The sequence below is a fragment of the Photinus pyralis genome, unplaced genomic scaffold (genome assembly GCF_008802855.1).
Source record: "Photinus pyralis isolate 1611_PpyrPB1 unplaced genomic scaffold, Ppyr1.3 Ppyr1.4_LG1, whole genome shotgun sequence".
Taxonomy (NCBI): domain Eukaryota; kingdom Metazoa; phylum Arthropoda; class Insecta; order Coleoptera; family Lampyridae; genus Photinus; species Photinus pyralis.
In genome coordinates, this window is record NW_022170249.1 from 9,181,591 (window position 1) to 9,194,860 (window position 13,270).

Consider the following 13,270-nt stretch of genomic DNA (forward strand, 5'->3'; position numbering starts at 1 on the left):
TTCTCTCTATTCTCTATGGTGAGCTCTTCTGGAGGGAAATTTTTTAATCTTCCATAATACTGCCCTGAACATGGAATTGTGCGACCAAAATTCAAAAACGATGGGGTATATCCGGTCACCTCATGTTTCGCGTTCCTGATTGCATGTGCTATCTTGGATATATTTTCGTCCCATTTCTTGTGGTCATCTCTTACATATGAACGTATGGCCGTTGTCACCACTCTGTTTATGCGTTCTGCGTGATTTGCTTGAGGATGGTAAACAGCATTGAACCATATTTTTTCTATTCCATACTCCTTCATGAATTTTTTGAATATGGCACTCGTGAACTGCGGTCCATTATCACAGGCTACGATTTGTGGTGTTCCGAAGGTTAAAAATACATGATCTTCCAAGTATTTTATTATTGCCGCCGATGTCGCTTTTCGTATTGGATGTAGGAAAACAAATTTTGTAAACCAATCACATATTACTAGTAGGGATGTATTTCCTTTATATGACCTCGGAAGTGGTCCCACCAAATCCATTGACAATAATTGGAATGGAAAATTTATCTTCTTCTCTAGTCCCATCAATCCTGCTCTAACTCCTTGTGACGTCTTGTTGGACTGGCATATTTTACACTTTGCCACATACTTTTTTACGTCGCTTTTCATTTTCGGCCAGTAATATTTCTCTGCGACTTTGTGAAACGTCTTGTATGATCCCAAATGAGCTGAGGTTGGTTCATCGTGACACATTCTTAATACTTCTACCCGTTTTTCTGTTGGGATCACCAATTTCCATTCTACCAAGTTCGACTCTATTCCATGGTTGTTTGGTACAAACTTGTAAAGAAGATTGTCTTCTACTCTCCATATTGGATATTTATCTGGTGATTCCTTTATTCTTGTCGTCATTCTTCTTATCCACTTATCTGGTTGGATTGTTGTTATATCTATCCAGGCTACTTCTAAAGGTGCTCTTGATAACGCATCCGGGACTACGTTTTCTTTCCCTTTTCGATGTTCCACTGTGAAATCATGTTGTTGCAATTTCATACTCCACCTCGCCAGTCTGCCAGAAGGATCCTTTATTGAATTCAGCCACTGAAGTGAATGGTGATCTGTTATAACTTTAAATCTCGTTCCTTCAACATATGGACGGAATTTCTGTATACCAAACAGTACCGCTAAGCATTCTTTTTCTGTTGCTGAATAATTTTTTTCGCTACCACTCAAGGTTCTGCTGGCGTATGCTATGACCTTCTCGTCTTCACCATCTCCTTGTGCGAGTACTGCTCCAATACCCACATCACTGGCATCTGTCTGTATATGAAACATCTTTGTAAAATCTGGACTAACTAAAATTGGTGCTGATGTCAATAACTGCTTTAATTTATTAAACGCTTCTTCAGCTTCCGGTGTCCATTTTATTGCTTGTTTCTTTCTAACTTTTCCTTTTATGGTTGCTAAAATTGGTTCTGCTATCGTCGAAAATTCGGGTATAAACTTGCGGTACCAACTTGACATTCCCAAAAATCTTTTCACCTCTGTACTATTGCGTGGTATAGGCATTTTTACTATCGTTTCAACTTTGTCTGGGTCTGTGTGCAATCCATATTTATTTACTACGTAGCCTAAATATTTTAACGAAGGTTTACAAAATTCACATTTCTCCAAGTTTATTGTTAAACCTGCATTCTTGAGTCGTTTACCTACTTCTTCCAATAATGATATGTGCTGTGAAAAAGTTTTACTAATCATTATAATATCATCAAGATATACTATTATGTTGGGTTCTAATTCCGTAGTGTTTGCGCTGCGTTATGTAGACCAAATGGGAGTACTGTGAATTCGAACAACCCACGCCGAGGTACTGCAAAAGCTGTTTTTTCGCCCGATTCATCATCCAATGGTATTTGCCAAAACGCCTTTTTCAAGTCTATTGTCGAAATATATCGTGCGTCACGTAACCGATCTAGGATGTCTTGAACATGTGGAAGAGGAAATGCATCGTGCTTCGTTACCGCGTTCAACTTTCGTCCGTCGAAACAAAGTCTGAATTCTCCAGATTTTTTTCTCACCATTACAACAGGTGAACACCAGGGCGATGTTGAAGGTTTGATAACTTTTTGCTCCAGCATACTGTCGATTTCCTTGTTTAAATGTTCTAACATATATGGTGACATGGAATGATACCGTTGCTTTATAGGTGCGGCTCCTTCAGTGTTAATGTGATGTGTAACTTTATGTGTTCTTCCTAAAGTTTTGCCTCCTATTTCAGTTCTCATTTTCTCAATTACATTTTCTAGATGTATTTTCTGCATTCTGCAAGTCGTCCAACTCTTCAGCACCTCTTATCGCTGTGAGTGCGCATAACGATCTTGTAGTAGTGTAGCTATCGGTTAGGAAGTCTGATCTGATACCAAATTTGCGGCAGAAATCTATACCTAGGATAATCGCTGGGGAAATGGTATTAATTATTAATGTTTCAATGCACCTTGTTTTACCATCCAGTGTTATAGGTAATTCAACAGTACCTAATACTTTTTGAGGCGAACCATCGGCTGTCCGTAAATCAATCTGTGAGGTTGGACGAGTGATTTCCAAATCATATTTGTCTATTAAAAATAGTCCCTTACTACCCAAAATTGTTTGGCTCGCACCAGGATCCATCAACACAATTAATTTGTCATTTCCTACGTTCACAGTCAAAAATGGCCTGTCGTCTTTATTCGGATGCTTGAACGATGCTGCTACATGGATTGTTTGCTTGTAAAATTGTTTGACGTTATGTAACCATTCCTTCCATTTATTATCAATTTGTAGGTTTCGCGTCTCCGTGATTGGTTGGTGATTCTTCATGTTGTTTATTGTCTTCGGGATGGCCCGGGCTGATCTGACCACCCCCGTTGCTCGTTTTTTGACTTACATGGACCACAGCTGCTGTATCTCGTTCCTGGATTACCGCATTTAAAACAAAATACTGTCAGTTCTTCTGTGCAGACGTGGTAAGTATGCCCTGGTAGTTTGCAGTTCCAGCAGTTTAATTCGGCTTTTGCTCTAAAGTTACTTCTCTTCACAACTGCATTTACTTGCTTTTTTCTCTTTTCAGGTTCGTTATACGCTAAATCAGGCTCTAAAGGACACGAGTTCTTAAGTTGTGGATTTCTAAATACATAGTTCTGAAATTTCACGTCTTCGAGGCGTTTGCAGAGGAAATTCAGTTCTCCGACGGTGCGTATTGAAGTTAAAGCTAAATTTGTTTTGAAATATGGTTGCAAATTCTTCCTAATTAATTTTAGTTGTTCCCACTCTGATGGTTTGATAGTCAGCCTATTGAATAGATTGGTCATGGCAGCTATGTACACGCTTGGTTTTTCTTCAGCTCCTTGATAACGTGCGCGAATTTCATTCCATAGGGCATCGTCATAGTCTTCTGGTAAGAATGTATCTTTCAATTCTGTTACCAACTCTTCCCATGTCCGTATTTTTTGTCTAACTGCTCGATACCAAATCAATGCCTGTCCCTTAAATAAATCAATTGCACTATTTACCAGCTGTGGGTATGTGATGTTCCTCGCAATTCTCAATTCTTCTACTCGTTCAAGGAATGAATTGACACCCATTCTCTTTAAGTCGCCATCAAAATATACATTCCACTTGCACACCGGTATGGACTTTGCTGAACTTAATTGTGTGTTGTTGGTAGCTGGAGAACTTTCGAGATTCAGACGTCTTATGTTGTCGACAAACGTTTGCAAGTTTGGGATTTCCTGTGTTTCTTCTCCTCTTGTTATCTGTATGGTGTCGGCATGCATCAGTGTTCTATTTATTTGTGGGTTTATCTCTCTTCTTTCTTCCGGTTCTCTTATTTCTTCAGCTTCTCTTCTATCTTCAGGTTCTGGATCAGATTGACATCTGCTTTCATCTGCGACTTCTTGTAATGCGTTCATAACCTCTAGGCATCGATTGTCCAATTGCTTCACTGTTGCATAGTTTTCTTCGTTGCTCTTTATGTTCCGTATGCGGTGAAATAAGTGTAGTAGTCTTGCGTTGGCTTTACTATACAGGCTTGGGGTTTGTCTGCTAATGTACTGCTCCACCATGTCACTTAATTCTTCTAATTTTTGTTGACAGGTACTTATTTCTGATTCTGGGTCATGATCAATGATGTTGTATTTTTGCGTTAACGTTGGGTCGCGAGATTCTAGCGTTATTTTCGATCTTAGCATCTTCCGTTTATCTTCTACTGTCATGTCGGTCGCCTCTATACCTCTAAGATTGAGTTCGTAGGTGAGTTCATCAGATTTTAGACGGTAAATGTCCATAATTACTGAATAAGTATGTAAATCCTATAGCTATTGTAATAAAACAAATATAAAGAAACTTTCTAGTGCCACCAATATTGCAGAACCAAAATTGATAATCAAATTAATCAACAAAGTAAATTATACACGTTGGGCGCCAAATGTATGACCTACGTTGCCTCGTGCAACAACGGCACAAACTTTTGCCAAAGGAGGCAGCTCGAATATAGGAGGCAGGGGTCGTGGGTGCTCGGCTGGGGCAAAAAAACTAACCAGTCACACTAAACGGTTCGTATATTAATGTTAGGCAATAGTCACAGGCTTTGACATTTTTTTTTTTTATAATTTGGTACAGGAGGGACATCACGGCTTGAGTAGGGGACGCACAATAGTAACTTATAAGGTAGGTAACAACCTCGCAAGGGTATAGTTTGCAATACAAATCTCACACAAGTGATTTGCAGTCTGACGCTCGACAAATAAAATGGACTGCTAGCGGAATAAGGCCTTATTGGGGTAGCGATCTTAGGTAAATTAACAAATGCTCATTTACGTTAGAGGCGGTAAATAATACTTGCGTAGTTCCCTTTTGGCTTTATGAAATTGATTACCAATCACTCAAATCGCTCAGCACCTACCCGGTATATAACAAGTTGCCGTATTAGTAGTGCTAATAAACTTTAAAGTAGTCACAATGTATTCCTTTAGCAAGTGAAAAATTAAACAAGCATGAAGTGCTACGCTAATTAAGTTTTATTTATTATAAATAGATTAAGTTAAATGTCGAACGGATGATTAGGTACACCTGCAGCGGTGCAGCTACGGATTCCTAAACTGGTAAGTACAACTGGTCACCTCGAGTCTGGCTAACGAGTAGGTACTTTTGTTCTAGATTTAAGGGTGATCGCCTTGCCCACAATCTTAATGCTGGTATAGACCCGACATGCTTCACGACAGGAGCGGTAGGTAAGTAAAATTAGTCTGACCTTGCTTTTGATCTAATTCAAACTGGTGGAATTACGGATGTCCAAAAAGGTGGTTGAAGCCGGGGTTTTTCCACAGGACTCTTATCAGATTGGGTCTCCACTAGTCGCTATCAGATTGGGCTCGTTAGATGTAAGTATTATCTTCGCATTAATCATCCAATTATGATACTTTATTCTCGCAGAATACCAGAGAATAGGAAAGCGGCCTATGGATTAATGGGTCTTAATAAAAAGTGATCGGAGATTGTACTCACCAGTGGTATAAAGTTTAAATTTAAAACAATTATATTCAGCTCAACAACTGACCACCAGCCTCGCCTTATATCAAAATGTCTTTTCTCTTGACCCCTTGGTCAAGAATGTTAGATAAAAGATAAATTTTAAAATTGAATTTATATTCATATCCTGACCTCTATTAAATTACTTTTGCAGTATTTACAAAACCTGTAACTGCTTATAGAAAACGTTACAAGTTTCCGCAACTTTTAGATAAATGTAGGATTCTTCGTTCAATTAGTAAAAGTTTCATGGGAATAATCTAGAAAATGTACGTAATTTCAGCAATTAAGTGGAGGTTTAATCACATTTATTAAGTGTTCTCGTGTCCAGGTTTAAAAATTTATAAAATATTGTCAGTCTTTCTTCACATTGTCTATCATTTTTAATTAAAATGATATATTCATCGCAGCAAATTGAGTATAACTCAGCTGTAATCACAAGTAAAAAAACCAAAAACGATGAATTTCTTACTAATTCTAGTAACGTTATGAGAGATAGCTGGAAATTGATCAACTATGAGCGCAACAAGGTACTAAGCACCGACGACGCACACTCTTTTTCGCCTGATGAATTTAACACTTTTTTTTGTAACATTGCTGCCAATTTACTCAGAATTCTGCCTGCTAATAATTTTGATGGTGGATGTTTGTCAAAAACCGTACCAGAGCCCACTTGCACTTTTTTCCTCTATCCTACTTCGACCGAGGAAATTCTCAAAGTACTTAATACTTTGAAGAATTCAGCTAGCACGGATGTATACAATATCAATTGCAAAATTGTAAAGTTTGTAGCAGACATAATTGCCTCTCCCTTGGCAGCTCTCATCAATAATTGTATCGCTTCCGGGGTCTTCCCAGATGCGTTTAAAATCAATAAAGTAGTCCCCATCCTAAAAAAAGGTACTAAGGATGACTTAAATAACTATCGTCCTATCTCCATTATCCCAGTATTCGGGAAAATATTTGAAACCGTACTGAAGACTAGGTTGTCATCATATCTAGAAGATAATGATTTGCTAAACCCTAGTCAGTATGGCTTCAGGAAAAACCCCTCCACTATCAAGGCGGTGCTCAAATTGATGCAACAACTGGTGAAAAATTTGGACGATGGAAGAATCTCTCAAATCACACTATTTGATTTATCGAAAGCCTTCGATTGTGTCCCGCATGATCTCCTTGTGACGAAATTGGAGTATTACGGATTAAGTGGCACCTCGCTAAAGCTCTTTAAGTCATATCTCGAAGAACGACAGAATAGCGTGTGTATTAAAGGCGTCTATTCAAACTGCAGTACAATAAAGGCGGGGGTGCCGCAGGGCTCAGTGCTTGGGCCAATCTTGTTCATCACCTTCATTAATGACTTCTACTACACCATGTTACCTAATACTTGCGTTTTATTTGCCGATGACACAACATTGCTATCATCAGCTCATAAAAGCAGTGAACTACAACATAAAGTCTACGAATGTGAGAAATTGGCCGAAAACTGGTTCACCAATAATCGCCTCATATTAAATAGTAATAAGACCCAACAGTTAATTGTAACCTCTAACACTTCATTACTGAAAGGTGACAATGTTACGCTACTTGGAATCAAAATTGACGATTCTCTAAATTGGTCAGCTCATGTTGAATCTCTTACCAAGAAGCTCTCATCTACCATTTTTCTCATTAGAAATCTAAAACGCATTGTCAGCCCTCATTTACTTAAGATGGCATATTTTTCCCTATTTCACTCACAAATAAGCTATGCTGTACAGATCTGGGGGAACCCTGCTCATGCTACGAAAATTTTTCGCCTACAAAAAAGGGTGATTCGCATTATAGCTCGCAAACCGTGTAGAGCGCACTGCCGTCCATTGTTTATTTCATTATCAGTGCTGTCATTGCCTTCTCTATATATTCTGGCTTCTTTGGTGGACATTCATTCAACTGCTGGATCCTACGAGCTAAATTCTGACATTCACGACTACAACACCAGAGCCAAAGGGACGTTGCGACTACCCCGACATCGCATCAAGATGTCTGATATGAATGGAGTGAACTTGAAACTCTACAACCACCTACCTGATAATATCAAAGCACTCGACAATAGAAAATTTAAAATCAAAGTTAAGCGTTTCCTTACCAGCAAAGCGTTATATTCAGTCAATGAATTTTTAAGCACACAAATATCACCAAGAGACATAGTATAAACTTTGTACGCTTACATGTACCTATGTACCTACCTAAAATATTATTTATGTATATATGTTAAATGTAAAATAATTTTATCGTATAATGTATATTTATGTTGTATGTTACTTTTATATGTTATGCTTGACGTGCCACAAACACATCTACCAGACATGTAACGTGGTAAATAATAAATGAAATTGAAAATTGAAATTGCATTTAACATTTAATAGTTGGACGGTGGAGATCCACCTACTGATAGTTGTTGAGGATTTTGGAACAGAACATATTGTGTAGTGTAACGATTTTTCTCCATTACAAAGCATTATTATCCCCATAACTTTTGTACCGTTTTGATAGATGGCTCCATCTATTGTTCGAATTTGACAAGACCATTTGTCGGCACATTTTCTTGCTTTGATTAGTGCGCGTCGATTTTCATCTTTCTTTGGGAAACCGAGATTCGTTTTACACAAACAGTTGAAAGCGTGAGTTAGAACGTATGGAATTTTAATTGCCATCATCCATATGCAGGGTGACTGGTTCATAACGTATATACATAGTAGAAGACATGTTATTAGAGCTCATTTGCAGTTGTTTTAGTCAAACATGCCTTATACGAATGTGAACAGTTGTTGAGATATTCTCATTTTTCTCGTTTTCTTAGAAATCCGCCATACAGTCGGTACTAATTTAAAAATTTAAGCGAATACAACCTTGTTTTCTACAATATTTCAGTTTCCCTCATTATATTCCACATTGGTAGACATTCTCTATCAAACATTTTGTTAAATACACCGATCCAATAAGAATACAAAACTACGTGTGAATATAAAAGTTGTTCGAAGTTTTCTTTTACAAGCGGAGGTTTTAGGCTTTGTACTTGTATTTTAATTAGATCGGAGTGTTTAACTAATTTTTTCTATTTCGGTGTCACAATGATGATTTTGTACAACTGTTTTAGGCCGAAAACAGTTGTACAAAGACAGTGATTATAGTCGTTTTTTTTTGGTAACTCATCTCTTAAGTTGGCAGTTACTAGTTAGTACAAGTCAATGGTACAAGTAGGTACTTCCATGTTTGAACTTCAAAATGTCAGTCTTACTACGCTGCCAACCTAAAACTTAACGGCATAAAAAGTGTTCCCAACATAAAACATGTTAGTTCTAATGTTCCCTATAGTTTCTGATAATGATTTTTTTAATTAAATTAAAGCACCGAAATAGAAAAAATAGTATGAAAAATGCGTGTTACAATGCTTTATTGTAATACTCCTATCTTGCGGACACTCGTGGCTACGCTTCGCGTCGCCACTCGTGCCACAAGGTAGTCGTATTACAATAGGTGGCATTGTAACACTTGTCTTTCAATATACTATTTGATAACGATGAAAATGAGGGAAACTGAAATATTGCAAATCATTACGATCTACAATGACTACACTACAAGTATTATATTTTCTTGGGGGCGTGTTGATTTTATTAATTTGCTTATATTTTCTTTGTTTATAAAAATTTAAGAAAAGGAAAAATTGTCAATCATTCTCTATACAATTGCCTATGTCTTAACGTGTCGAGTTTCACTTTTCACTTTACTACTGTGTGGTCTTAACTGTAATTACACAAAAGTTTGCAAAGCAATTTTTGGAAAAGCAGATGAAATTTAATAAAATTAGGGACACAGAGGCAGTGGTTAGTTAAGTCTATTCCAAAATGTTGACTGCAATATATTTACTGGATCCAAAGTTATGCACTAAGAATGATTTGGTTTCTTTAGCAGACAATATTTTTTTAAGGTCAAATGAAACCACGATTTTTTTACTAATTTTTTCCAGTACGACGTCTCAAAATCGTATGCGACTTGTTTTTTTCGAAAATTTGAATAATAATATTCACTGCAGCAGAGCCTTAAGGATCTATAACTTTCTCTTGTTACCAAAAACCGCAGTGTTACCGTAAACCGGGGCTACTTTGACTTTGAGGTTTACTTTGTCACTTTTTGAGGCTACTTTGACATCCCCGTAAATATAAGGTTATGTTACTTGTGTTTACATGTGGACACGCTTGTGAGCATTCTGCTGTTTATTGATGATTGTGCGTGTCTTTAATACTTAAAAATTGTGCAAATATGGTTAGAAACTATAAGAGAAAAGTGGGAGCTCGTGCGTACAAGAATTTTACTGAGGAAAACCCAATCAAAGCAATTTCTGATGTTAAAAGCGGTAGGTTATCACAGAAGGCGGCCACTGAAAAGTACAATATAAACAGAACGACGTTATTATACAAAGTTCGTGGTTCTCATCAAGGTAATCCTGGACCATTTTATCTAAAGACGAGGAAGAATTGATAGCACAAACGCTGGGAACTGTAGGCGATTGGGGATTTCCTATGAGCAAAGCGGATATTCGAGGCGTGATCGAGAAATTTGTTACCAAAAAAGGTAGGGTTGTAGCAGACTGGGAAAATAATGTGCCAGGTGTAGATTTTGTAAATGCTTTTGCCGTTAGAAATGGACTCTCCGTTCGTTTAGCTACAAATATTAAAAAACAGAGAGCATCGGTTGGGCCTACTGAACTCCGTGAATTTTATGAAAATATTTGTAAGATTGTAGATACCGCTAAACCTAATCAAGTGTACAATTACGATGAAACAAATATAACAGATGATCCAGGGTCCCTCAAAGTTGTTGTACCACGTGTAATGGCGCGAGTAAGAGAGCATTCAAGAACATCAATCAGTGTTATGTTTTGTGGAACGGCAGCAGGAGTTTTATTGCCACCTCTGGTCGTTTATAAGTCTAAAAACTTATATGAAAATTGGACCAAAGGAGGGCCAGTGGGTTCTATATATAATCACAGCGAGTCGGGATGGTTCGTGTTGCGTCCCCAAACTAGAATAAAATATCCTTTCGTTTTTCCTTTAATGAAAATACCCTGTACATAATCGTTTTGCCTTGCCTGTATGTATTCCTATTTGTTACGTGTGCGCGCATGAGCCGCAGAAGCGCAATATGTGTACTCGTCGCGCAGAATTCGTGGGATTCTTCGCTTAGAAGCCATCAACTCAACTACGTTGAGAAGTCGCCGTTAACCAATGGCCGATTAGCCTTCGTCGTTCGCATATAGATCTCGATCGATCCCCAACGGGTCAAGATGTCGCCGTGCAGTTCGCAACATCGTTATTAACAAGCAGAACGTCAAAGCACCGCACATCAATTAGAAGATTTCGTTGTAACAAAATCGACAAATTCGACAACTTCGTAGAATAGAGCAATCTTCGCCATTGCAACATCGCCTTCGTTGTTAATGGACTTCGAAACAACACGTAAGTTCCTTTGTTTACATTATCCCTTCGTAACTTTACCATATTCTAGTAGCCGTCGTGCCTACGTCAACCATATTCAATAGAAATTCATTTACTTTGTATTTTTTGATAATAAACACGTTTATTTATGTGTCTATATTCTTTCATTCCCAGCATAAACAAGGCCTTGGAAGTAATTCATAATTACAGTCCGCTTACAATCAAATTCTTTGTTATCGAAGCCCTCTTGTACGGTACATAATTTTTGGTCCTGTTCGAGCAGGATTCGTTTCGTTAGAAAAATCTTCCTATGCCTTAACGTTGAGGGTTTGAAAGAATTATTCAAAATTTACATTCGATTGTCTCGGAAGTTACAATTAACGATTCCGAAATTTGCATTGATAGTTTCGCATTTCATAGCATTGTATTTGAATGAAATATTTGCCCTTCATGTCGTACGTCGTGCGAGTCTGTAAACATTTGTGTTAAAATTTGCTTTCGTTGTTATGTCTTAGTTATCGTACTTATTGGGTTTTCCAAGCGTTGCCCTTTTTTATCACGCGCTATTGCACCTTTTGTACACGAATTTATCCTTATTAAATCGTTGCATTTGCATTTTATTTTGTCGTTACAATGGCTGCCAAATTAAAACAATTCCAAGCCTTTAGAAATATCTCGTTAACCACGCTTAATACAATCCACGCCTTATCTCAACAGGCGCGCGGTGATTTATCGATTAAAAATTTGTTTAATACGTGGTTTCAACAGGTCGAATCTTGCAAAGAGACCTTTGACCTTAATCAAGTAGAAATAGTATCGTTGTTAGCAGATAAACCTGACAATTTGCAACAAGAAATCGATGTAGGTGTAGATTTTCTCGCTAAATATGTGGAAATAAAAACTGTGTATTTAGAATTGTTCCCAATTTCGCGTGTACCAAATAGTAGTAATCCTCTTCGGCAATCGGTCGATGAGGAACAAAAACATTTCGTAGATCGCTTGCAAAAAATAGCTTTGCCTAAATTCGATGGCAACATTCGTAATTGGCCCACTTTAGGGATTTATTTGTTAAATTAGTCGACGAAAAACCATACGCAGATGTGGAAAAATTTCACCTTTTGGCAGGTAGCCTTTCGGGCGAACCTCTTAATTTAGTTAAGTCAATTCCCATTTCGGATGACAATTATAAAATCGCCTTTCAAGCCTTGTTAGATAGGTACAATAATAATCGATTGTTAGCCACTTTGTATTGGAATGAAATCCAAAATATCCCGGTTATACCCGTCGAATCCGCCTCGAGCTTGCGGAAATTATTGAACACTGTTCGTGAGAACTGTGAAGCTCTCAAATTGTTGAACCTTGCCGACACTTGGGACTTTGTCCTCTTTAATGTCATTATTCACAAACTCGACTCTGCCACGCGCAAAGAGATTGAAATTCGTTTAGATAAAAAGAAAATTCCTACATTTTCAGACATAGAGCCTTTGTTGAGCGAACATTGTTTGTCGTTAGAAGCCTTACAGGCACCACTTTTGTTGAACGTGACTGAATCTAATAACAAAAATCCTCGTAGTTTCGAATCGGTTGGCAAACCGCAAAAATTGTCATTGTCGTCGTCTGGTACTTTTACCAAATCTTCTAGCAAGACCTCTCTGGTCGCAACTTCGTCGTCGCAGTCTCGTTCAAAACCTCCTCTCAAATGCCTCTTATGCTCTCGAAACCATAGCTTAATTAGTTGCCCTGCTTTCAACGAAAAGCAACCCCAAGATCGTTACGAAATCGCCAAACGTAATCGCATCTGTCTAAATTGTCTGGGTAGTGGACATATCGTCGCTTCTTGTCCCTCCTCGCGGAATTGCCGCACTTGTGACGCTCGTCATCACACACTTTTGCATTTTTCGAATAGACCTTCTAGTCCTGTCGTTTCGTCATCAACAAGTGGATCAAATGGATCGAACCAATTGACCTCTTGCACTAGTCGTTGCTCAGCCACTTTCATGGCTTCCAATTCAGATCGTCCTCCCGTTTTACTGGGTACCATAGTTCTAGAGATTAGAGATCGTTTCGGTAGTTACCATATCGTTCGGGCCTTGCTGGATCCGGGCAGTCAAGCGTCCTATCTTTGTTCGAGCTTAGCAAACAAACTTCGTTTGCCTAAGCTAACCAATGCAGTGCCCATCTGTGGTTTAGGGCAAGTCGCAACCAAATCATCGTCTATAGTTACTGGAGAAATTCGTC

The 13,270-nt window shown here is 38.1% G+C and overlaps 1 long non-coding RNA gene across 1 annotated transcript; it reads left to right on the plus strand.

The window, feature by feature from the left end:
- Window positions 1-4,909: 4,909 nt before the first annotated feature.
- LOC116180986 lies at window positions 4,910-5,601 on the plus strand. Its single transcript, XR_004147187.1, has 3 exons — window positions 4,910-5,128; window positions 5,184-5,407; window positions 5,460-5,601. It is a non-coding gene; the product is annotated as an uncharacterized LOC116180986 (long non-coding RNA).
- Window positions 5,602-13,270: the final 7,669 nt, after the last annotated feature.